Raw genomic sequence first — 27,498 nt, 5'->3', positions numbered from 1 at the left:
TGTGAATTAACTGCAAAAATTTTCAGTGCCATACTGAATCCACACTACCTTCCTTTAAGATTAATGTATTCTATTTATTAAATTAATTTAATTAGTTTGCAAAGTCATGGATCAAGTGTGTTCATACTGTGTGTTTATATGCAGTGTCTTCTGAATTCTGATCCCCCTATTATCTAATGTGGACACAGTGAAGTCTACCAGGCTTCCTTCCTGCTCAGACACAGATGTCCTTGTATGGCAACTAACATGTCATAAGAAAGAAAAGAAAGAGGATGTTCACACCCTTTTGTCCACAGTGTAATACTCCCTAAATCCATGAGATAGCTTTGGCATTTTGTATTCAATCAGAAATCTATGCAGGGAGGCAATGAGGATCAATTTCTTCAAAAAAGTGTGAAGCTAAATTGGGCAAGCATCAATGAAGTTGAGGTAATGAAAACTAGATCTATTGGTCCCCACATTACCCATTTAGCCTTACGTATTGTCAGAACTACCTTCTAGTTGTGACTGACTTGAACAAAAGAATAAAAAAGGGGAACTAGTCTCTGAACATCTGGCATTTCTGTTATGTTCTGTTCCAGCCATGATACAGAGTTCCTGTGCTAGACATGTAGTGAATGTAATGTGAGTAGGCAATCATCATGGAACCAGTTTGACATATGGGTCCAGTTAATCACACCCAAATAATTTGCCTTAATCAAGTTATGCTGCCACCTTGGAATTATATTAGCATTTTCTGTATCTTCTTTAAGCAGTATGACTGACATCTACAATGTGGAAGTGTACTCTGCAGTTTTTCTGTTATTGAAAATCAATGTGATACTCAAAATTTTCATTTCAAACAAAGACAGATAAGAACATGCTAAAGATGCATTATTGATGGTTCCTCTTAAAGGTTTGTACGTACCACAGGTTTTCAGAAGAATAAGCTTTGGATGATCAAACAGCTCAGAGCCAGGGAACTTGTTGAACCTAGAAGATCAGGAGTAGTTTCTAACGGTCAAATTTCCCTAAACTAGCTACTACTTCCCCAGTCAAGGGCAAGGGGCAGAAGTGAGGGGAGTGTAACTAATCTTTGAGAAATCATCAACAAATTGTCAGTCTTCATGATCAGCTGACAACTACATTTGTGATAAATATGTTCAGACAAGGGAATCCAAAGAACTTTTTTTAAAAACATAAATTAAATATTGAGAGCTATTGAATTATAGAATTTTATGAAAGCTATTTCCTTGCCTTTTAAGTGATTCTTCCATTTTAAATGTTAAATGCATCTCAAGGCTTTTATGCTCCACCTCCATTCCTTATCTCAAGCCCTTTGCCTTTACAGAGCAATTTACGTGGAAAAACAATTTTCTTTCACACATATGCTTTCTTTTTTTTACCCATTTAAAATTTGATCGTATATTTTGGTTAAATTCCTCTGAAGTTGTTATTCTATTAAACACAGTAGACTCACTTTGTCAAAATTACACACTTGCTAAGATTTTTGACTAGGCTCTAGTTTTTGTTTGTTAACCTTGAGCATTAGGAAAAGATCAAGTGTACTTACCAACAGAAATGTAGTTTTGTTCAATATCTGAAAAGTAAATTATTATATTGTCATTATAGAGGTAAAATATTCTCTGTTCTTTTTGTTTTTACTTACTGCATTGCACCTCCAATTACTCAGAATCATTTAATGTACATTATTCTTGCCATAGGCTAAATACAGATAAAAATAAGTGTTAGAGGTTGTGATCAACTTCTCAGATTGTAATCACACATGCTCTTAATCTAGCATGTGCATTTTATATATTTTTATATGAGAGATGAGTTTCTGACTACATACATATATGTGTAATTGTGTAGCTGCGGAATGTAAAGAGTATACATTCCATTTCATTACAGGCTGAGAAGTCAATAACTGTATTAAAGTTTGTAACAAAGGTGTTAGAACTTCAGGAACAAATTAAGACCAACTTCAAATATTTTTGCAGTGAAGAGCTCAAGTGCTGTGTAAGAAATATGTTGATATTTTAAGCAAGTAGATGTATAAGCACTTATTCCATAATTAACAGAACCCAACTCTTAATTCCAGACATTATTTTATGCTCACAATTACAAACTATTTCCCTGATGCACAGACATATTTCTTAGTTTATTAGCTTTAACCTCTTCTGCTTAAAATAGTTAGTTTAAAGCTATATTTCAATCAACAGTTATTTCCCATTGAATGAACTGGTAGGATTCATGTTTTGATACAGAAAAACACTATGATACTGCTTGTTAAATGAGAATGTTCTGTAATCAAATGAAGTTGTTTTGTATTTTAAGTGAACTATTGCCATATTCTAAATCCTTTTCTATAAACTGGAATGTGTGAAGGAGTGCTTGTAATATAATGAAGGTTACTCTGACATCAGATCAGCACACTGCAAAGTAACTTCTGGCCAAGCACTTCAGATGAGTGCCCTGAAATTCTAGAACTGGGTCTGAACATTCATTTCTGGGTTCATGAGTCTCACCCCTCCCAGTAACAGTTTGGAGAAAGGGGCTAGATGAGGAATGGTGAGCTGAGAAATGTAGCCTTCTCCCATTTGCACTTGCACCTCAGGAGGAAAGAATGGGGGAAGGGGAACCCATGCAGACTCAGACTGCACACGCGCTCCCAGAAACATCACTGAGATAGAAAGAGTGGCTCTGCACCCACTCCTCCCCTCACCCCTACCCTGCTCCAGGCAGTCACATGCTCATGCCTTGGTTCAGGCTGTGACTTTGGAATTCCATTACAGGACAAAAAATCTGGAAAGAGAAAAACAAAACAGAAGAGAAGAATACTTCAGTTTTCTTAACACACTAAATCATTTTGAATCATTTAGGAGTCCAGGAATTTCTATGAGCTATATACCTTAAATACTTTGACTACACTCCTTTTAATACTATTTCTTTCTTTCCTTTTATATTCCCTTCATGCGTTGCCAGCTTCTGCCTTCTCACATGTTGATAATTGAGAATTCCCCCTCTGCCAGAAAAACTTTCCCAATATTTCTTCTATACTACTCAAACTACTGTCTCTTATATTTCTGGTAGGTACTTGCTGCTTTAAGTTACCATACTGTGAACGCTTCAGACGGATCTGATGAATCTCAAAGTTATTTTATACTCTATTAACTGTAAAGAGAAGCCAACTTGACTATCCCAGGTATAGATATTTTCATAGCAGTTCCCTAAATTGAAGTAGAAGAGTTTTGCACCTGGGCTGAGGGCTGATCAGCTGAACTCTATTTGTAAACTCTTTTCACTCCTGGTAGATATTTGCTGGCATCAGTGAATAAATTACCCATATTTGGACAAATCTGTAGAGAAACAGGTCTCATCTGAAAATATTGCTGGCTAATGTGAAAGATGCAGTGACGAGCCCATGAGATTTCTATAGATATACCAACTAGAAAAGGAAAGTCCAGGTGGACTTACCTTCCCTAGTGAACAATACAAGCAGGCCAGTAAAAAACAACAAGGATAAGGCTTAGTATTCAACAACTTAGTTGCTTCAGTCTTCACTAGCAACTGCTCCACACACATCCTTCAAGTGGGTTGTACTGTGGGAGCAATTCCCCTCTTGCTTCATCAGTGACATCAACAGTGGGATGAAGTGCACTCTCAGCAGGTTTGAGGATGACACAACTGAGGGACAACATGCTATTCAGAGAGACCTAGACAGGCTCAAATTCTCAGTGTTGGAGAAATGTAAACCCATTAGAGTGCATCCATGGAAGAGCAACAAAATTGATGGAGCACCTCCCTTATGAGGACAGGCTGAGAGAGCTGGGGCTGTTCAGCCTGAAGAAGAGAAAGTTCCAGACAGACATGATAGTGGCTTTTCAGTATCTAAAGGGGAGCTATAGGAATGAAGAGGACAGGGCAAAGGGAAATGGATTCAGACTGAAAGAGAAGAGATTTAGACTGGATATAAGGAAGAAGGTGCTTCTTTGTTCGTTCATTCATTTGTTTTTTAACAAGTGTGATAAGGCTCAGGAATGGGTTGCCCAGAGAGGTGTTGGATGTCCCATACTTGGAGACGTTCAAGTACAGACTGGATGAGCTCTGAGCAACCTGATCTAGCCATAGATATCCCTGTCCATTGTAGGGTTGAACTAGATGTTTTTTAAAATTTCCTTCCAACTCAAAATATTCTATAATGGTTCTCTGATAGAATGGTGCATATGTACTGCCTCCAAGTGGAAGTGTTCTTCTCACTTCTGTAGTTAACCAGCCTACTGTGTGCACAATAATTGTATGGCATCTTGATTTCTAGCCATAAAACTGAATAAAAACTGTATTATGAACAGAAAATCATGGTGCATTGTTAAATATATTGTATTAGATGTGTATGGGAGGTCTGCATATAAATAACATCAATAAGTAGCTGAAGAAAACAATTTAACACCAAAGTTAAAGTTCAAAGCAACTAAAATAAAATTCAACAAACAAAATGCCCCACTGAAGAACTATTCAGTTAACAGACATTTGCATTTGTGAAAAAGACCTTAATTGCCAGCTCCTACCTACAAAGACCGTTAGTTTTGTAGCCAAGCCTTTTACACTAGAAGAAATAAAAAGAACACTTACTAAAGAGCACTTAGCAGTGTTCAGCCAGCCGGTTCATTCAAGTGGCTAATGCTCTTAATGCTGTAATTTTGTGCATAGAGTGTCTTGCACAAATACTGAACTATTTGTTGCCCCTTATTGTGTGGCTGAGATGATACTTACCTGAAATGCTACCAAACCTCATAATAAAAACTACCCCAGCTGAGTGCTAAGCATGTATAATCAGAGTCTCAGGAATACTGCAGCTGAAAAAATAACAGGAATGTGGTACAATGCTGATCTTTCAAAAAGGATTTTCCCTGCTCTAGAGGCAAAGAAAAGTATTTCAGGTGATAAAAAAGGGAAAACCTATTACCACCCACTTGAATAATTTAAGTTGTAAGCATACTTTTTTTCTTCTCTTGAAACAGATTGTCAGTGATATCACATTTTTTTCACATTGAGAAAACATAACCTATTTCTTTAATTAGTGCATTTTGTATATTTTACAGCCCTTTAATAAAATGCACATGGCTCACAAAGAAGCATACTCCTGGCTCAAAGGGGAGTAATACCATGTTTTGTATGCCAGTGACATCTTTGTAAGATGGTATATTCTTAATGTAGCATTTTTACATTTTCTACATAAAAGATGACTAACTTCATTTTTAATTTATTAAGTAATTTTCTGTATATTAAGCATAACCTTTCAGAGTCCACCGCAGGGAGAATTTACCCACATATTTTCTTTGCGCTCTTTGGTGTATTTAGAATCTTGTCTCTGCCTACTCTTTTTCTATTTTGAACATGTTTTGAATTAGTCACATGAGCTGACACTCAAAGCTTTCCACCGGATTTTAAATTCTCTTTGCATCTAAGAATGTGTGGGGGCTTAGGAACAGATGCGAAGATCTAAATATATAAGCTTAAGTACCATGTTGAGTTCTATAATAGATGCTCAACATTTTTCTTTTTTCTTTTTTTTTTTTTTTATCTAGGCAATTAAGTCTTAGAGCAAGTGATAGATATGAAAGAAAAACAATGAGAAATGCTTTTGTAGTAGTAAACTGCAATTGTTGCTTCCCCCTTTTCCCTCAGAATATCATGTTCAATATACCCCTCAGAATATCAAGTATTTCAAGCCACTCAGTTTATTCCCCTAAAAGATTATAAATTATTAGAGTTAAAAACTGGAAGGGGAAATAAATAAATAAATATATCTTGGAGTCCAGACATACTCTCATGTCAAATTAAGCAGTTTTGTTTAAGATGCCTTATTATAACTTCAATTTCCAGTAAGAATTAATAACATTGATTTAGGCAGTGCATAATTACATTCACAGCCTTAATACTTTCTAGTTTTAATAATTTTGTTATTGAACTTCCAATATACGGTGTATGTTGAGTGAATTTGCATGCTTACTTAATTGATTACCATTCCACTGGAATGTAATACAATGGGCAGAGGATGGCAGAAAAATGTTTCCATTTGCTACAGAATACAGGTAATGCAGAAAAGTGTTGCACTTCTACTATATGGCAATCTAGAACTTCTTTCAGGACTTTCATAATCTGAACACTCTGTCATGGGTTAACCGAAAATCTACCTGCATCCATGACAGGGGGGCGGGGGGCGAGCCCCAAAGTGGGCCCCACAGGGGCCCTAGACTGAAGGAAAGGGGAAAAGTTAATTAGGAAAAAGAAAACAGCGGCAATGATCTAAGGAGGCACACTTATTTACTAAATACTATATCAGAATACAGGATAACACAATATAATACAATATAATTGAAATTAAGGCTAACGAATCAAGAAAAACAGGAGAGAAAATGAGTCCCAAAACTGAGAGGCCTACTGTAACTCTAGGTGAAATGGCTGGAAGAACTCCCACATGCTCTCCTGGACGCCAGGACTCGAAAGAGATAATATAGTGTCCTGGTCCCGTGACTTATCCCTGACCGTGATGTTCTGTGGGATATGTAGTCTTCTGTAAGTTGCACATTCGGTAAAATTATTCATGCTTTATATGATGTTATGATGTGGAATACTGATAGGAAAATTACAAAATTATTAAACCATGACACTCTGTTACACACCTAGATTGTCTGGCTGTGTATCTAAACCCGTAATTTATTACCTACATAAAGTTATGACTGTCAGCATTATAAATCTAACAGAAACATAAGACTGGGCAAATGAGTTTTATTGTTATTCTTCAAAATAAAGACTAAAGTATTTTTCAGACAAAGTATTGGAAACTTTTTGCTGCTCCAACTTTACTGATGATGAAAACAAAACAATTATTCTATCCCTTTTCACAAGTATCATGTAAGCATGAAAAGAAATCACAGAATTAGAAAATTTTCCATCTTCATTATTCTCAGAGCAGAATTAGCTGTGTCCTGCCACACCTCTGCAAAACACAAGGTTCTACTTACAAAGAAAGCCTGACACTTTCCTAGGGTTTCTGAAAGAGAATGACAACAGACATATAAGTAGTGCATATATTTTGCTTAAATAAGTAACTGTTAACACTTACAGACAGCTTGTCTAATTTCAAATTCACAGCAATATGTGGTTATCTCAAATCTTTGACTCTACAAAAATTCCCTAAAAAGAACTATACTCATTGATAAAAAATATAAAGTATGTTAAAACAATTTGCATCTTCCAATGAACATTAGAGCATGTGTACAGGGACCAAAAATTTCACATGTGATGTACAATACTAATAATTCATTACATGAATATCATTAAAAATCCCAACTAATTCTGCATCTGGATGCATTTTACTGTATCCATTCTGTGATACACCTCCCTCCAGGTGAAAGAAGAGTTGATGTGGCGGAGGGCCATGTGAACTAGAGATCAGACAATATTATATGCTCAAATTCTATCTTCAATAGAAATTTAAATAATACAATACATCTAAGCAAGATGAAATAATTAGCAGTGTTTTCATCCCAGCATTTGGCACATTTCTGAAAAAATAAACACATTATTTGGGGAATACTGTGTACTTAGATATGATGAGTCATGTCTCATATCAGAATTTAATTTATCCAAACAAATCAACATTTAAAAAATTGCTTGTAATCACTAACCCAAGTTCATTTGTTGCTAGTATTCTAGGACCTATTAACTTGTTCTCTTTAGAAGAACAATAAGATGTTCCTATTTTTTGTAAAACAAGCTCATTAAGAGTGTTAGCAACTCAATTTTCACCCATAAATTAGTGAGAATTTTAGATCTGGATTAAATAGAATGTAAGCACATGTTTCTGGGTGTGACTTAGGCCATGATTGTTTCCAGAACTAGCTAGTGCTTGAAGAAACATACTGTGAACACTCATTTGCAATTTCAAATGATTTTTTTTTTACACTGTATGTATATCTATTTTATTCTTTTTCTATCAGTATCTACTCTTAAAGAGTTTCCTGCTAAGACTGTTTTCTAGATTTATTTGTAAAACATTTTCTAGTTTTATTTGTAAAATATAGACTACTAGTTATAAACAGTTTTTAAGTTGATAATCAAGAAAATATATGGAACAAAATGTATATTCTAAGAGTCGTGGTCTTCCAATCAGCAAACAAAAAGTCACCATGTGATTATTTCTTCAGCCAAAATAGTATGGATTATGAATTTCAGTTCTACACAATAAAATATAAATGAGCTGCAGACCAAGAATTACAGAAATTAGTTGGCAAATCATTTCAAATAACAAATAAATTAGACTGAATCATGATGCATTTGAGAAAATGTCACAATTACTATGCTAATAAGTTTAAATTTACATAGTGCCTTTCATCCGAATGGATCCTAATGATGTATAATCTCAACATCCGGAGGAGACCCAATGCGACAAAAGCTAAGGAAAAAAAGTCTAATATTACTTTGTTAGTACAGAGAAAATGATGTTGTATTTTTCAACCATTATTGATGCATTTAATTGCGATCAATAAAATAATCAAATGCCTTTTGTTTCTTTTTCTGCATTCCTTATTTGTTATCTTCATTTTATTTTTCTTTCCGTTTTCAAAATTTCTATTGCTTTCATTCCTCTGTATTTTTATTTTTTCCATTTTTTTTCTGCTACATTTTATAAAATTCTTTTATTTTGCCCATATTTTCTTGTATTTTCTTTATGCTACTTTTCCTTCGTCATAGAATTTTTTTTTCTATGTGATGTCTTATTTCTCACTATAAGCTTTTGTCCTCCAAGATAAGAAACAGAAGTAATGCCTAAACCTCCTTCTTTTTCCACTCCATGGTCTTACTAAGACTAATCTTTTTCAATGATATTTCTTCTGCCATTTTCGTTACTGTTAAAGTTGTGTACACCATCAGGATATTATCTTCTCTTGGCTTAAAAAGCCCTTCCCCTTGCATCCACAGTCATCCAAATGTCTCCTGTTATGCTTGCCCATGATGCACCACAAAAATGTCAGTTATATGCAAGTGATATATATACCAAAATAGCATATGTTTTACATATTAAACTTATGTGAGATCATATATTGACTCATAAGAGTGGTTTCCTTTAATTACAGTCCATACACATGCCTTATGTTATATATAAAAACCATATGTCAAGCTATCTGTGTGTATGAAGCACTCATGCCTTTTCCACATGGGTGCTTTTCCTCTCCAGCCTTCCAAGCCCTGGAGGCTTCCCACAGACTTGTGTCCTCACTTCTCAGGTTTACCTTTGTGTAGACTTCCATGCCCTTTGTGCATGTGAGCTCTAGTTCCTTTACCAAAAACATTTTCTGGTAATTTGATTTACAGAGTATCCATTTCCAAACTTGTTTACAGATCTTTCTATACACCACCCTTTCTATTTGTTTTAGATTTCAGGGAGTTGCACCAGCTTTGCCTTCTCTTGTCTGAAGACAGCCTTTTCCCCAGATCTCATTTCAGAGTTATGATGTCAAGGAAGCTCAGTACCTCTCTCCATCCCCAAGTCTTTAAAAAAACTTCTCCTAATAATTATGCAACTAATTGTATTGTATGCAGAGACAGCCTAGTCCTTGAAGCACAGAATATTTTGTCTTAAGATTTAGTCATAGCTGCTCATGTTCCATGTGGTAGCAATGAAGTAATATATTGATTTTCACCTTCTGTTAAGACTGGTTCTTATATCTCTTAGTTTTCTGTAGTGTTTTTTTTTTTTTTTTTTTTCCCCCACTAAATAGTAAGCTAATATAAAATTATAAAATAAAAGCTTACAGTCTAGTTAACAAGTACATGACACATTATATTTGCTTATGGATACATACCATGTATGTAACATAGTATTAACATCATATATAAACAGGTATAGCACACATAACCAAGAAATGAACTGCCATAATATTTAGCTGTACAAACAAACAAAAAAAGAAAACTTGAAAATAAGAAGTTGTACTGAAAGTAAGTTGCAAGGAACAGTAACAAGGAGGAGATACCTGCAGCCGATGTTGAAATTTTGAACATATAACACTGATGCCTTACAGGGTAACCTGCTTCTTACAAAACTTTAAGGGGAAGCATAAGAAAACATTACAGCAAGTTACCATAAGTAAGAGAATGACCTCAAGAAGGCCAAGTTGAGATCATATGACAAAAAAAAGAGCGTGAAGAGTAAATAAAGATGACATAGTCTTATGTATGTAAAATGAAAAAAAAAATACAGAGACAATACAAAATAGATAACATTTTTAGGAAAAACTTGAAAAAATGCACAGAAGCGATAAGTAAATTTGAGTTCAAACACATCATCATGAGCAGGAAACCTCCTAAGGAATCTGTAGGATACTGTCTATTAGAATAAGGAAACACTTATAGAAGATGAGGCTGTATCAGATAAAAAAATAATTTTTTAAAATTATTTTTCTTCTTTTTCCCTTTGTGTTCACCATTTGCAGTCTTTATAGGAGACATATTTGCTGCTCTGCCTCAAAACAAAGAGCAGAAGACGCTGTAGAACAAGATAGACAAAATAAACTGTTTGATGTTGTAAGGATCTGGTGTTATTTATTCACATGTGCCAGAAAGAAATAAATGAATAAGTAATGTACTGTGTAACAAGATGCTTAAATTTATCTTGAGCCTGATGTTCAGACACTGGACTTACATATGACAGTGATAAAAAGCATACTAAATGACGGAGTTGCTAGGCAAATTGATAAATACATTTTTACCAGGGAACAATCAGCTTTGCTCGTGTGAATGGAGGCCATTCCTCACAAAGCTAGTACAATACAGTACAGTTCTTGGAAAGAATTAACAAACATGAGGACAAAAGATTTTGCTATCTGATACCCCAGGAATCACCCAGCATGAAGACAAAATAACATCCATCTGATATAATTTGGCTTTCCAAAAGTGTTATACCACTCATAAAAATCACTCTAAGAAGGTAAATACATGTTGTAGGAGGAAGGATCCTCAAAAAAACTAAATACAATAATACCTTGTTATGAACTGGAAATAAAAATATGTAAAATAAAATAATAAACAGTATCCTCATTGCAGGTTACAATTTTGTGCTACAAGGGTCTGTGTGTGGGATTACAGCCAAATAACAGTGCATCAAAAATCTTGAAAGGCCAATCACACACTGTGGTGACAGATTTTTCAATGATAATGAACACTGCAAAAATGTGACAGAAAGCTTTCAGAAAGATAAAATAAGGAAGGGAAATGAACAAAGCAAGAAATGAATTTAACAATTTAACAAACAAACAAACAAAAAACTCAACTCAAACACATCTAAATGAATGTAAATTATGCAAATTAGATAGTAGATATCAATATAGCCTTTAACACTCCAATAAAACTTCATTGGAATCTTCAATTTCTCACACAGTAGTAAAAAAATAAAAGATTAAAAAGGCAATAATGAAAAATATAATCAAAGACACTACCATGATAAAGTTTTAGATGTGACATTATCTCACATGATCTGTACAGTTCTCATCCCATCATCTCAAGAGTAGTATAATAGTAAAAGTGATAAGAACATGGCCGTTTAAGGTGATTAAAGGCATGAAATGGCTCCTCTAAAATGTCTGATGGATTTCCTCTGGATGGAAAGGAGGAAACTTGAGTGGGTTTATAAAGATATTGGAATGGGAAGTATCAAGAAAGTAGGTGTGCCGCTTTGTGGCTCAAGACACTTGACTGGATGTACCCTTCACCTAACATATTGTACTTCTATTATAAATTATGGAAGGTGTTATCATCTCTTTTGTCATCAAGAGATGAAAAGAAGTATCCAGTCACTGTAATTATTCAAGTCAGATTGTTATGAGCACTTCTCAAAATATTTCTCTGCCTGTTACATTGTGTTCAAGGCAAGCAGAAATAGACAAGTTGCCAAAAGCTGGAAAGGACAATGCACCACAGATTTCTTTGTCATCACTTTAGTGTTCATTGAAGTTGTAGGTTCATTCAAGAGCTATTCAAAATCTTTAGTTATGCTTTTTTAAGTGCTTAGCAGGACCAAATAATCAATTCTGCCAGCCATTCAATAGTGTTTATAAGAATGTGCTCTGCTACTTCCAGAGCCTTATTAAAGCAAGCACTTTTGTACAGAAACACTTTCTACTTCCCCTAAGTCTGCAGATGCAGTCTGGGCCTGTCTGAGACACAGGAAAAAAATATCTTAGGGAAAGATTTTTATTAATTTATAGAACTTTTCTGCTTGATTGCTAAAATACTTCTCAAATATTTTTTTTGGATGTGGCAGAAGCTGGGGTGGAGGTGTCAGACTGTTCCTTGAGAACTTTGAAATTTTTTGCAGTGATAGTTTCCTGTTGCTGAGATGATCTGGGGAAAATAATGATTGAGATGTCAAATCAAGGATTTAGTCAGCCTCTTGCATTTTGTAAAGAACTGTGAGTCCTGTGCCTGGGATTTTGTGGGCAACTTTATTCAAGGTGTTTGTTTTCCATACTAGAAACTGTCTCTTATGATGCTAGTCCCCTCAGAAAAAAAATGATCACTGAAAAAAATGATTTTTTCTTTGTTGTTCATCTTGATTTTGAGTTTAAGCCAGGAAGCTGTTAAGGTCCTCCCGGGAATATGGAATACTTTTCTCTAGCAAATAATGTTGTTTTATCTTAGAAGATAATTGGACCCAAAAGGTGTTTAATATTAGATTGTGAGCCCAGTAAGTCAAAAGTAAACATGATACAGAATATTACACTTAGGATTACGGAGTTACACAAACACTGTGCTAAAATACATATGGACTAGGTTATAATTCTATTAAAAGATTTGTATCATACAAACAATATGCTGTATTATTTCTTTAAGAAATGATTTACTGCATTTCCATGGGTTAGCATTTATTTCCAAACTGTTGTGATAATAACATGCATATTTTATGTTGAGAATGGTAATTGACCTTGATAAATTATGATGGGGATGGGGTTATATAGTATTCCCATGAATATGTGTGTCATTCTCCATATTTTTTCAATAAATTGATGTTGAGCAGCAAATTTTGCTTAAGAAAAACATGGAGATAGTAGCATCTAAGTCAGCATAGGACTTCCAGGGATCACAGTGTTTAATATGAAGTGGAATCTTATGTGGAGGTTATTTTTGCTATTGCAGGTGAAACAGTAGCACGTCAATCCAAGACTTTCTCTGTGGTTAACTATCCTTACTGACCCTATCCTATACAAAGGTGCTATAAATGAAGTTTGCTTTTGTGAAGCTGGATGGTGGCATACAAAATGAGGGCAAATTTTCATGCTCTGCTGTGTTTTCAATGCAAACAATAGTTAATCTACTTTAGTTTTAGATCATCTGGATCTATGTTATCCACAGAGTCTCTTGCTCTGTAATCAGTATTGCCCTTAGCTATGAATTCTGTAAGGCTGAACAGGTACCCCAGTAAAAGTCCATTCTGGTAAATCTGTAAAAAATGTAAAAAAATGTTCAAGAGTACAACCACACTTATTTATTTTATATTTTATTTTATTTTATTTTATTTTATTTTATTTTATTTTATTTTATTTTATTTTATTTTATTTTATTTTATTTTTTCCTGGGGGCAAATATAGGGGCATGCTCTTTGGTCAGTGTTAATGAAGCCTTTATCTTATTTCACTTCATTTCACACTGAATCATTCTGTACTTCCTCATGTAATCAATGAAGGGTAACTTCCAAGTTTAAGTAAGTTTCTTAGCCTAGCAGTACTGAAGAAGAGCTATGTTCATCCTGCTTTTAATCAGAAAGATATCGTATCATAAGAACTTTGAATGCTCAGGAGTCTCTGAAATATAGAGCTGAATGAAATCCTGTACTCTCAGAAAAACTGGTTTACTTCCAACACATGGGAACGTATAACTAAAGCATATTTATTCTCTATTTCAGCTTCTGTCTCACAGTCCTAATATTATCCTCAGCTGGAAACTGATTGCTTGGAAGAACAGACTGTTTGTTACTGCAACATGATGCTATATTCTCCAGACACTGTTGTCCTTTCTGTTTCTTAATATCACTGCCACTCTGTTTCTTAATATCACTTCAAGGTCAGCCTAGATGGTTCAGCAGTCCTCTCACAAAGCAGCTGTTACCTGATGATGCAGGACAATGACCTCATCTGAGAGTAGCTGGCTTCTGGGGTTGTGATGTTTGTTGCTGATTTTAAAACAGATTTCCTCTATCCTATACCGGGGAGTACAGCTGTGACCCACTTGTCTGTGCACATTGTTTCAGTTTTGGCTGCTTTTGGCAGGTTATCTTGATTTTAGGAGTTTTAAGTTCACATAAATACCGTATAGGTGATCAGTACTTACAATTTGTTCCCCTCCCCAGTGACTACTTCTACATAAAGTCAGAAGTCAACTTGATCATTCCTTAGTGATTTGATGCCAAAGGATCTAGCTACATTGCCTCATGATAATTAATGTCTGTTATCAATGAAAAAGAAAAAAGAAAATATTTTCCCTTAAACAATAAGTATATTTCTGCCCCCAGGTGACCAGATTTTCAAAATCTATTCTGTTCTCATGAAGAACAGACCCATAAGAAAACAAAGACAATATTTCGAGAGGCTCAGGGGAGACCTCACTGCACTCTACAACTTCCTGAAGAGAGGCTGTGATGAGGAGGAGCTTGGCCTCTTCTCCCAGGCAACAAACAGGATCCAAGGAAATGGCGACAAGTTGTATCAGATGAGGTTTAGACTGGACATAAGAAAGAACTTTTTCTCTCAGAGTGGTCAGGCCCTGGAATGGCTGCCCAGGGAGGTGGTGGAGTTGCTGTCCATGGCAGTGTTCAAGAGGCATCTGGATAGGGAGCTAGGAGATATGGCTTAGTGGTTTTCTGTAGGTATGGTAAAGGGAGGACAGCTAGATTAGATGATCTTGTAGGTCCTTTCCAACCTTGTGATTCTATCATTCTATGATTTTATCATTGTAAGAGTGTTGACAAGCAAAAATAATGATTTAAGTGTCATCTAAGTCTCAGACTAGTAGAATAAATCTAAACAGTATTTTTGTTGTCAATACTTTACAATAAAAACCTCCATAATGACAGAAATGCTAGAATATTATTTTCTTCTGCAAAACTTATTTTGCACTGTGAGTGAAACTACCTTCAGAAGTTGTTGTGTCCTGGTCTCCAACCAGGAAATGTGGCTATTTATTGACAGTAAAACTTGTTTCCTTCATCTTTATGGGAGCAAGGAAATTGTCTACACATGTTAGAATCTAAACTAAACTAGGCAATCTACTAATCTGACAAAAGACTTTGTAGTATGGTTGCTGATGTTTTGTTTTGGTTTTTTTTTTTTCTCCTTTATTTTGTCTTCTCCATTTTTGCTGGTTCAGTGAAAGTAGTCTTCTGTTCACCAGACAGAAACGATTTTATATTAGAACAATTCATTAAGTTGAAAAAGCAGAAATGTTTGAGCACATAAGTTCTTTTCATGTACTGTGCTCAGCTGTCTTTTGAGATTTGAATGCATACAATGCAAGGACTTTTATGTGTGTTACTCTGTTCTGCGATTATGTTTCTCTCTGATTCATCTCCCATCCACAAACTACCTTTAAAAACTCAGTGCTGAGCAGTACTATCTCTCCGGGGCATCTAGCCAGTCAGACTCCTTGAGCTCTTCCCTTGCATCCATGAATGGGAACAAAAGCTAAGCTGATGTGATGGGAGGGTCTGTTATCTGGTTACAGTGAACCTACTCCTCTCAAAGGAATTTTCACAAGTGAACTTCTAACTAGTGAATTGGTGGAAATGTATCTAGAGTGAGTTTTCTTACAGGACTTTAGAATGTTATTCTGAAATTCTTAAAAGAAAAAGAAACCAGTGTTTTCATTTTCAGTTTTGAAATAACATTAAGCAACTGTAAAAGATACAACAGAATAATTATTGAGTAATACAAGAAGACATTCCAACTGTAATACACTTCTTATTTTTTCATTTATTGTTTCAGACTTTATTTTTCATGTTTTATTCTTAATAGGGTTATATCCATCTGGTCTTTAAAAAAAAGCAATGATATTTTTGCTTGGTTATCCTTATATCTTTATTTATTAATTATTATAATTAGAATTATATTTTGTTTTATTGAAGGAGAGATTGGTTAAAGATGAATGTTATTTGACAGCATTCGGTTCACATATGTCTCAAAAACAGCTCCCACCCCCATCTTCCTTTCTGTTTCCTGACATACATTTCTTTTACAAAGGACAAACTGTATTTTCTCTCAACTAACTGATGACTTTTCAGCTTATAATCACTATGGCAAAGAGTATCAAAATGAAAGATCTGCTATTTATCTTGCCACACTATTCAGTCATTACCAGGGAGATCTTGCTTGTTTCAAAGAAACAACCTTAACTTATGAATACTTATTTATTAACTTATTTATAAGTTTCCAATACAAACTGTCACTTTAATAAAAATAATCCATCAAAAAGAAGAAAAAAAAGGGGACTACCTGCTGTCAGGGGATAGTCTTCCAATATAGATCTCTGTCAGCTTCCTGATGCTAGACATGTTTATGGTAAGAACACAGAAATAGAACACAAGTATAACTTAGATGCTCTTGAGTTCTAGCAGTTATTCCAACATTAAGCTCACCATTTGTTAGCCTAAGTGAACTCTGTGGCATTCTTCATCCATTTTCAACAAGTGTCCAGCTACAGCGATAGATCTCATAGGACAGTGAGACAGGAAAGCAAGAGCAGAGATGGACAAAAATTACTGTAAAGCATAATTTATGTCACACGTAAATTAATCTCTTAGTAAGAGGAATAACACTGCTGTACTTGAATGCAACCTGTACCTGAAAATACCAAAACAGGTTCTGCATTGTTTTCAACATTATTTTGCATCCATCATTTTTAACAAATTATGACTCTCTGTGAAATAATGTTCAGGGTTTTCATGGAGCTTTCTTTGGTAACATAAATTGTTCTTGCTGCCCTAAGGAGAATGTTTTGACTTTTTTCTTTTCTTCTTTTTTTCTTTTTCTTTTTTTTCTTTTCTTCCCCCATTTATTTATTTATTTATTTATTTCCATTTTTTTTTCAGCTATGGGAGATTCTGAGTTTTATAGCCTTACCTCCTGGCAAACATTTTCATTAGTATGCATAGAGCTGTTTATCTAAGAAATTCTGTGCTGGCTTGCAGGTTGTTTGAACAGAAAAATATATCTTAGTTGTGATGTCAGAAGGTGTTGGGGGTACCAAAATAAAGAGAGGCTCCCAGCCTGAAGGATGAATGAAATAATTGCATTTCTTCAATGCATGAAGAAAGTGGGATGTTCTCACCTACTAACAGTGTTTCCACTCTGAAATTTGTAATTCTACAGAAGGAGAATAAAAAGGGCAAATGTCTGAAGCATAGGTGGATGGAAATATAAAGTTTTGATTACCTGTGTTATTTCTGTTATTTGCCACAACACATTTGTTCATCTCTACTCAGGAACTATCCAGATAATAAGCATCAGGATGGACTGTTTGGTGGATTAAGAACTGGTTGGCTGGACGCAACCAGAGGGTTGTGATTGATGGTTCTGTGTCAGTGTGGAGGCTGGTCACAAGTGGTGTCCAACAGGGGTCAGTCTTGTAATAGATGCTCTTCAACATCTTTGTCAATGACATTCATGATGGCATCGAGCACACCCTCAGCAAGTTTGCAGATGAAACCAAGCTGAGTGGTGCAATCGATACACTGAAAGGAAGGGGAGCCATTCAGAGGGCCTAGACAGGCTGGAGAGATGGGCCCATGTGAACCTAAAATTCAGCAAGACCAAGTGCAGGGTGTTGCACTTGGGCTGAGGCAATCCCAGGTGTTTATACAAACTGGGCCAAGAACCCCTTGAGAGCAGCCCTGCAGAGAAGGACTTGGGGGTCCTGGTAGACAAGAAGCTGGACATGAGCCAGCAGTGTGAGCTTTCAGCCTGGAAGGCCAACTGTGTTCTGAGCTGCATTAAAAAGGGGGTGACCAGCAGGGAGGGGGAGGTGATTGTCCCCTTCTACTCAGCTCTTATGAGGCACCATCTGGAGTACTGTGTCCAGGCCTGGAGCCCCCAGTACAAGAAGGACGTGGAGCTCTTGGAACGAGTCCAGAGGGAGGACCACTAAGATGATCAGTGGGCTGGAGCACCTCTCCTATGAAGAAATGTTGAGGGAACTGGGCTTGTCTATCTTGGAGAAGGCTCCAGGGAGACCTCATTGCAGCCTTTCAGTACTTGAAGGGAACATATAAACAGGAGGGACAATGTCTGTTTACAAGATGGATAGTAATAGGACAAGATGGAATGGTTTTAAACTCAGACAGGGGAGGCTTAGGTTAGATACTAGGAGGAAGTTTTTCTCACAGAGGGTGGTGAAGCACTGGAAATGGTTGCCCAAGGAGGTTGTGGATGCCCCATCCCTGGAGGCGTTCAAGTCCAGGCTGGATGTAGCTCTGGACAGCTTGGTCTAGTGGTTGGTGACCTTGCCTGTGACAAGGGGTTTGAAACTAGGTGATCATCATGGTTCTTTTCAACCCAGGCTATTCTACGATTCTACAATTCTGTGATCACAAAGCAGTATAGACAAAGGCTGTCAGTCTTCAAGTATGGACTTTTCATTCGGAAAAAGAGAAACTGAGGGAAACTGATGCAATATTTCAGTGTTGGCTTTTCTAACTCCACTGTGCATTGTGCTGAGAAGAGGCTTTCCCCCCCACTGGGAAGCCGCACAGTCTGTACTTCCACATGCCATGTTTTCTCTTACATTTTGGGGAGGATTGCAATGCATCTGTACAATGCAAATACAGTATGTGAAACACAAAGTACAAGACAGTACTCAGTAATAAAGCAAATGAATTGAAACTCCAAATAGCGTACTGGGGAATACTTCATTATAATGCAAGTAAACATGCATGGTGAGCTAAAGTTTCAGGCCAGTGAATGGTCCCCGGCAGGAAACTTAACTCCATTACTTTTTCACATAATTTCCATTTGTGCCAATAGGAATGAGTGTATCCAAATTTTGGTATAATATGTTTCACATTTTCAAGTAAAATTACTTTTACCCTTTTCATATCATAAGATGTCCAGAGGGGCTGAAAATGATGAGTACCATACTAATGATTCAGTGCCATAAAAAATGAGGAGATAATCTCCACGCCACTCTACTTGGTCCTAACATATATACTCCTCTGCTGTAAATAACATGATTTGAGACACTTCAAGAAATTTACTCTCCCACTTTCATTCCATCAGTATTTTTCAGCTTCACTTAAAGGTGAAGAGATCTGGAGGGCCTGGGAGTGTTTTCCATAAAATCCTCCCTTAGCGAATACTCTTCACTAATTAAAGTCTGTATTCACAGATTGTTTACAAAGAAAATAGTGTCTACAGCTTGGAATGGGAGAAATTAATGGGGGAATTTCAAGAAGAGCTGTTGGAAAACATGCCACAGGTAAGTGGGGAACAAAAGAAAAACTGCCTAATCTTTAATTTACTTTCTGTCTTAGTCTTTCTTGAAAGATAACTGACTAAAAAAAAAATAATTCATACAAAGAAATTGGGAGAAATAGAGTGTATGACCAGTTGTAATGGGAAAAAGTTTTATTTTTCTATGTGAGGTATTAAGGATCTTTGAACACAAACCTACATATGGGAAAGTGCAAATAATTGTTACTACTGGCATAATCATGCTCTAGAAAAGAGAAAGAAATGGCTATCAGCTTTTCAATTTTGCCTTCTGAAGTTTTCTCTGTCACAAAGCAGTTGTAAGGCTATAATACCTAAGTCAGTAAAAATTACACAAAAAGTAAATAAAATAGAAGGCAGAACAGTTGATTTTGAAGAACCAAAGCATGGACTCCCTTTGAAAGTTAGAGAACAACACAACAAAGGACAGAAAACAGAGGTATATGCTGCTATCAACTTCTAGTTTACCATGTATGTTGGCAGCAAAAAGGAGAAATGATATCTGGATTAAGATTTTGTTACTCTTAAATACATTAATTCATAACACAACGTGATTTGTGGGAAAGAAACAGAGCTGGCAGTAGTTATGGTTGCTGTAACTCAGATTAGGATAGTAGACACAACACATGGGGTCATGAGGGCAGTTTCTAAGGAAAAAGGGAATAAAACTTCAAAAGTAAGTGGAGTCCACTAGTCCTGTCTGTCTGAAGACCTGGTCCCAAAATTCTCAGATACGGTCTTCCTCAGTCCATGTGCCAAATCCAGACACCATGGAAGATTTTTTGAGTGCAGAGGTCAGTATTAGTAGCTTCAGCAGCAGCTACAATGCCACAGATAAGGTATGCTTTCTTGTTTTTAGCATATCTTTTTTATCAGCAGAAGTCCATATCTGTACCTTACACAACTTAGAAGAGATCTTCCTAATGAGGATGGGCTACATTTTTCTTACATATTCTGATATTTTGAAACAATCTTCCTCCTCTGGCAATAAGATGCCAGAGCCACAGAGGGTGTTGTGTGCAGCACTAATGCCTTTCTAAAGGGTCACATGGGGAGATTTTTAAAGAATGGATCTCAGGGATTTAACTGAAGGTTTCCTACTGATGTTAGTTTACCCCCTGCAAATCTGACAGGGCATATTAGGCCACGTTTGAGAAAATAACATTCATGCTCAGTCAGTCACATAAGATCTCTGCCATTGTGCCACTCACTCCTGAGTGAGTGAGACAGTCAGTATTAGCCATTGCTGCTCCATTTTTTTCTACTTGAAGCTTGTTAAGTAGGTTTTTTATTCATTGAAGGAGTGTTTGTGGTAATAAGCAACTAAGCTGAAGGTCTGTGATCCTGTGGCTGGGCCTCATAGGGCAGCTAAAGCACTTCTCTTTTGCTTAGTGCTGAGACAGTGGCATTTTTTACTGGATTTAATTTGCTGAAAAGAAAATCCAGTTTAATTAATTTAGTTGGTTGCCCTGCTGTGTTTGTGCAGAGCATGATGGTGTGGTCTGGGCCCAATGGAGCGTCCTTTGCAGACAGCCTGGACAACTTTATTAAGTCCATCTCCCTTACAGTCAAAAAGGGTAGTGGGTCTTTCATTTGCTTTTCCTGCTTGGCTGACTCATCCTCCCATACCTCTTATTGTAGCCTTTGAAGATTTGCTCCCTTCCACCTGCAGATAATAAAGAGTTAAAACTGTTTGAATCAAATGCAGTCTCTATTCAGAGTGACGGAGAAAGAGTAAATGTTCTGTTTCTTTACTTGAGATATGTCACAGAGGTTGCAGAAAAGTACAGCAAGTGACAGCATCTTTCATGTTATTCTGTCATTTTTTTCTGAAATAAGAAATTTTCAAGCACTTATGAGTTAGGAACTCTGAGTCATTATCAGCAGAAACAAACAATTCCAAATGTCTGAATAAAAAGAAATAAAATTCCACAGTGTGGTTGCTACTGTCAAACAGCAGAAAATAACCTGCTGATAATATGTCTATGTGGTCTGACTTCCTGAGAGGCAATATAGACAATCTTTAAATCAATATGGGCTACATTTTTCATCTTACTTTAATATTGAAAGAAAAATAACGCATATGGTTGTCATCTCAGAATAGTTTATCTATACATGCAAAAAATTCACTGTTGAAGTTTAAATGCAACAGAATGTTCAAAATATGTATTACAGAAAAGACAGCACTCAAAACATACGTATTTCAAGATATCCATGTTCTGTTGTTTTTCTATAGCTTATTATGCTGTGGTTAAGTACTGGAAACATTTTTATCTATGGTTTAACAAATAAATGAACAGTCAATAGTGACAGAATTAACTTGGTTTTATTTTTGTTTTTGGATAACTGGTAAGAATTAATTTTGTATTGGGAACTGCCGTATCTGATTTATAAATAAATCATCTTCCTTGCTGAAATAATTTGAAGTCAATCATTTATATAAACACATCTTTCTTCTGTGTTCCCTGAAATAACTGTGATCAGGTCAGGATTCCTTGTTTCCTTGAGTGGACTCCATTTGCAGTTTTTCAGTATTGTCTGAAGGCATTAATCATTAGCCATTTCCTCTGAGTAGCTGATATGCAACATCAAAGTTTATATTGTGTTACTTAGTTGTAATTAGTCAGAAACCCACATGATGACATTTCTATTTTGTAAACTGAATGACCACACTTGCTCTGCTAGGGTGAATATTTGCATTGGTGAACTGAATATCCCATTTCTGTATATTCTTTCTTGAAATTCGCTTCCAAATTTGTGGTAGAAAAAGATGGGTTGCTGAGAAGGTGAACACAGTGGGAAATCCATTTGTAAAAAATGGAGTGGAACTCCTTGATATGATCTGGAACTGGCATTACAAATAGAATTTTGAAAAGAATAATAAATGTAAATCTTTTTACATTTGAGGGGTGATGAACTGTTCTGAAGCTCATATGCTTTACAGCATGTTTTTCTTGAACTTTTTTTTTTTTCCCTCAAGATTTTTGACTCAATCTTGACTAAATCTGTCAATAGGTTCTCATATGGCCCTTTATGAAGTCTTTCTTGTACAGAGAAGGAAGTGCAGATTGGTGAAGAAAAGTACAATGCACTTGCAGAAATGTTGATCTTCTTTACAAATCTAAATGGTATATATATACTACAGATTTTATCTTTAATTACCGTTGTAAGTTCTTCTGTAAGTTTAAACTACAGCTTTTAATAAATTAATTTGATGCATTTTCAAAAACATCTTTCATTGATTTGCAAATTGGTAAAGCATATCTAACAAATCTAATCCACTAATGAAAAAAGATTTCCTCATACTACTATTTTAAACCATGGAACTTTTATATTCCATAAGATCAGGAGTGATTATATAAATGTTGGTAGTTAACAGGTTATATTCTTTAATATGACACTATTAATTTCAATGACTATATCAATATTCCTCCTGTTGATTCTAAATTGACTTCAGGTCCACAAGCCAATGCTGTTTCTTTCAGTATTGAAGTAAATAATAAATCTGTAGCTCATATTTATCCAGCAAGTTGATTTACCAAAAATACTGTGGAAAAAAAAAACAACAATATACTGTTAGTGTGTAATAATTTCTATTTTAATATCATTTCTTCTCACACCAAAAATTCTGAACAAACAATCCAAAAAGAACCCAAACCTTATCACCACTAGCAATAATATAAACATAACAGATTTAGATTGTTTCACAAAAATATGACAGAACAGTCAGGAAGAAAATCTTCAGAGTCACAGAAGAGTGGTGTTAAGTGAAATAAAAATCTGTTGTGTGCACTTAGCTCAGAAATGTAGGAGCATAAAGTATAAATTGCAATGTAAGTTAAAGATACATGTTTTTAGTGATTCTCTGAAGGCAGATCAGTCCAGTGATCCATATTCTGTGAGTCAGCATGTTGTTTTTCCCTTCCTTTTACATACTGGCTCAGTATTGTCAATGCTTATTGCTGTAGCTCTGGTAATCTCCACCAGCTGCTAGGCCTGGATTTTGCATATCTAAATATCTGGGAATTTAGTGCATTGCATTTCCTTGGTCTGAGCATAATATATCTTTTTAGCCTGACTGAAAATTTCCCAGTAAATAAGAATATTACCATTCATAGAAGGGTGTTCCCTCAGCCCACTGTTAATATTTTTATTTCTTAAACTCTCCTACATATCAGCAGGGACTTATACACTCTTTACCCTCCTGTTGTATCTCTTTGAGAATGTATAACAGCGAAAGATTATTTAAACTCCATTAAGAAATATGGTCGCTCACTTCCTGACTACAGATGCTCTTTGAAATCACATTTTTCTTTCACTTTCTGCTTCTTCTGCAGCAATCACCCTCAGCTTTATCCTGCAGCTTAGGAGTAAATCTACTTATTTGCCACTGAGCTTAATAGAAAATACAAAAACTAGGAATAAATAGTGATGGATTAGGCTTTATCTATCACATTGATTCTTAGAACACTTGGCATGTACTTTGACAGTGTAAGGTTAAAAGATGTTAGTCACAAAACAACAGATGTGTGGTTAGAAACACCAGAGGAGATGTCATCCATACAGAGGAATTTGGAAGTAGTGATCAATAATTTATATTAGTGATCACTCTGCCTTTATCTAATAACGCATTTTGTACTTTCCACCATCTAATTTCATTTGGTATTAGTGATCACTGCTTTTCCACTTAAAGTGATCCGATTAGACCTTGAAATATTTCCATTTTTCAAGATATAGCACATCTTCTGCAACTGTATGTAATATATATTCAGGTGGAATTTGATTAGACTAGGCAATTTACTCGTGATTCATGCCTAGTTTAAGATACTGAAGCAGGCAGGAAGGCGCCAATACAATTTAAGCCAACCAGGGCACCAGTTATAGAGCCTTTCTGTGTCCTTAATCCATGATGAACACTTTAGTTAGTTTCAAAATCACATTAGATCGCTGACTGTAAAAACAAAACTCAAACAAACCTGCCAGGAGCCTTTGTGCATATATATATATTTGCTTTTGTCAGAATTCTAGTATGCAGGACAAATCCGAGCAGATTACCTTACCAGTAAAAACTACCCATCTTACTTCTTATATCTTTTTGTGGTTAATATTTGAGTCATCCCTAAAGCTGTGGGTCAAGCCTTGAGAACTGAAGGGTAAATGTTAGAATCAGAAACAGTCAGCAACAATTACATGGGGAGAGACTAGCAAGGAGGTATCCTTGGGTACAGCTGGGACAACAGGCTTTGGTAAGTACCAATATGGGTAGCCTTTTCTGTTATATCATAAAATCTGAAATACTTTAATCTGCACCAGCTAGTAAGTTCATTCCTTGCACAGTCTTATGATGCGGAGATTGGGATGGATTTCTTTTGGAAATTTCAGCCTACCTGCTTCACTTCTAGGCTTCTGCTAAGAAGGGTGAGATGGATAGTATAAATAATTTGCTAGTCTTTAAGTTACCCATAGTGATCTTAACACTTGAAATTGAATCTGAGTGTCACACTAAGGAACGTGTCACTGCCCTCATCTCAACCATTTATATTTTTCCTTGTCTTTCTCCATACTCATTGGGTTGAAATAGAATTTGCTGTACAAAGATAGAAAATAAAGTCATTTATTGGACCTACTGAATGCAAACTTTCTTACAGTATCCTTACCAGTCTTCTGTACCACTTCAGCATACTCTTTCTTTGGAGTAAGGATTAATATTCAGCTTAATCTTGGAGGCACTCTGGAGTGAACTGGAACATAAACTTGCCCTTGGTAATATTTTTTTTTTTTGAAACAGGTGAAAATTAATTTGATGAATCTCATGAAAGTATGCAGTTTAGTACCTTCATGTAACAATCCAAATCTAGAATTTTTTGCTGTGCACAGTTAGAATGTTTAATATTACTTTCAGTCATGATAGGAGAACTTGGAAAGTAGGTAACACCTTGATGAAAGTGATAACTTCTTATTCCATAGTTTTGGTCTCTTTGCTAAAGTACTACTGTTTAGTTTGTCATAGATGATCGTAGTTTACAGACAGAACTGGGTAGCCAGAGAAGAATGTTATCTACTTATAGCTGCCTACCATGGTATGTTGTTTTTGAAATATCCTCAAAATTGTTTGACTTGATTGTCATTATGTTTCTGGACACAACTGCTTTCAAAGATCTTTCACTTTGCCCTGGACTTGATTAACCCTTTAGCCTTTACTCTGAGTTTAATTAACTCAATTTACATAAAAACCAATAAACATTATGGAGCAGAGTTCATGTGTCATTAAATGATGCTCTTACTTTTGCCTCAGCCATTTAAGGACTTTAATTATTGCAGAAATATTTACAAGAGTAAATATATAAAAAGTAATATATAAAGTACAAATTCCTCTATGATAAAAATGAAGATGTAAAAGATAAAGTCTATGCTTGATTTGAAAAGAGTAACTGATGTTCTAAAAAACAGAACTTCCTGTACTAGTGATGCAACTGTTAAAAAAAAAAAAACAACAAAAAACAAACAAACAAAAAAACCAAACAAACACAAAGATATATGTTTGAAACAGTTTTGTTTGTTTGTTTGTTTGTTTGTTTGTTTACCATGTTTTTTTCTTGGGATTTGAAATTGATTGAAAAGAACTTCAGATTCTTATGAGAAATAAATATTAAATTTTCTGAAATCAGGTCAGCAGTGATCTAAAGAGGTATCCTTATATCTTTACTGTTTCATGTAGAAAACAAACAAGCAAATAAAGAAAAACTTTAAAGAACAGTATAAGAACGGTTATCAACTAAAGAAATATAAATTAACTAGATGGATGGTGGATCCCTTTGCACTATGGTAAGTCTGCTTTTTGTTGCTCTAATAAAGACCGGGGTGGGGGGGTTGGGGGGGAGAGAAGGTTGCTACTCTATGATTTGGTTGTGACTACATACCCAAAGACTTTGCAGTTCAAACAACCAGGAATATATCTGTATGAAGGTAGACATGAGGGTAGATAAGCTGGTTTGCCTGAGGGCTACAGACAGGTCCCATAAAGAACACTAGGCTTTCCATTCTGGTTCCCATTCACAGTTCATAATCTTAGGTCTTTCATCCCTCATGCTCCTTTAAAATAAAAGAAGATTGAGTTGTGACTTGATAGATGCTCATAGATATGAGTAACTTCAGAGTGAAGAAACACTACCTACTGAAGATGAAGACATTGGAAAGTATAATAGAGGAGATCTGAAGTCAGACTATAGCAAGTAAGAAAAAAAGCTTCTTTCCACAGAGAGGATGATTATGCAGTGGGGAAGGAAGAAAGAAAAATCAGAAAGAATTTCAGATTCAAAGCATTTTTGGATGAAAATAAAAACAAATTTTCAAAAGTCAATATTTTTTTCTGGAAATGTGTGTTTTTTGATGAAAGCAGAATATTTAATCTGTAAAAATGTATTTTATTCACAATTGTTTCGATTTTTCTACCAGATGTTGTATTTGTATCAAGGAATAATAGACAATATTGCTACTGCTTTAAGCATTTTTTTCATTAGTTTAGACAGTGGTCTCCTGGAGTTATGGAGTTATGCCAGTAACCCAGCATCAGATGAAAATTTTCCAAAAAAAACTTAAGTTTCTAGTGAATTTCACTGCAGACAAATAATGAAAATTGACTCTATATCTCCAAGTCTCAGAAACCAGAGAAACAATAAGAAGGACAAATTAATATTTAAAATGTTATGGCAATTTATTCTTCATTAATGATTTGTTGAGTGCCTGGAATACAGTGAAACCTGTTGATGAAAGAAGATACCTGAAAACATGTTAGCTGATTTTGTTTGGCATTTTGATTTTTTAATTAATTTAAGGAAATGATCAAATATTCTATTTGAAATAGTCAAAAGGCTATTTGCCTGTTGTTAGGAAACATCAGAATTATTTTAAAATTCTGAAAAATACCACTTCATTTTCATGACTTTCCACTGCTGTTTAAAACTTTTGTTCTGTATTCAGAAAA

At 35.4% G+C, this 27,498-nt stretch overlaps 1 long non-coding RNA gene across 1 annotated transcript in view; it reads left to right on the top strand.

Annotated features, from left to right (window-relative positions):
- The window catches only part of LOC107311652 (uncharacterized), a 63,066-nt gene extending 36,727 nt beyond the window's left edge, over nucleotides 1-26,339 (top strand). Inside the window, exons 2-3 of the long non-coding RNA XR_001554178.3 lie at nucleotides 19,411-19,500; nucleotides 26,233-26,339. This is a non-coding gene — a long non-coding RNA (uncharacterized LOC107311652). The remainder of the gene's footprint in view (nucleotides 1-19,410; nucleotides 19,501-26,232) is intronic.
- The last annotated feature ends 1,159 nt before the right edge of the window (nucleotides 26,340-27,498 follow it).

The sequence above is a fragment of the Coturnix japonica genome, chromosome 3, assembly GCF_054131305.1.
Source record: "Coturnix japonica strain WE chromosome 3, WE-NBRP24, whole genome shotgun sequence".
Taxonomy (NCBI): domain Eukaryota; kingdom Metazoa; phylum Chordata; class Aves; order Galliformes; family Phasianidae; genus Coturnix; species Coturnix japonica.
This window is presented reverse-complemented; position numbering and strand designations above follow the sequence as displayed.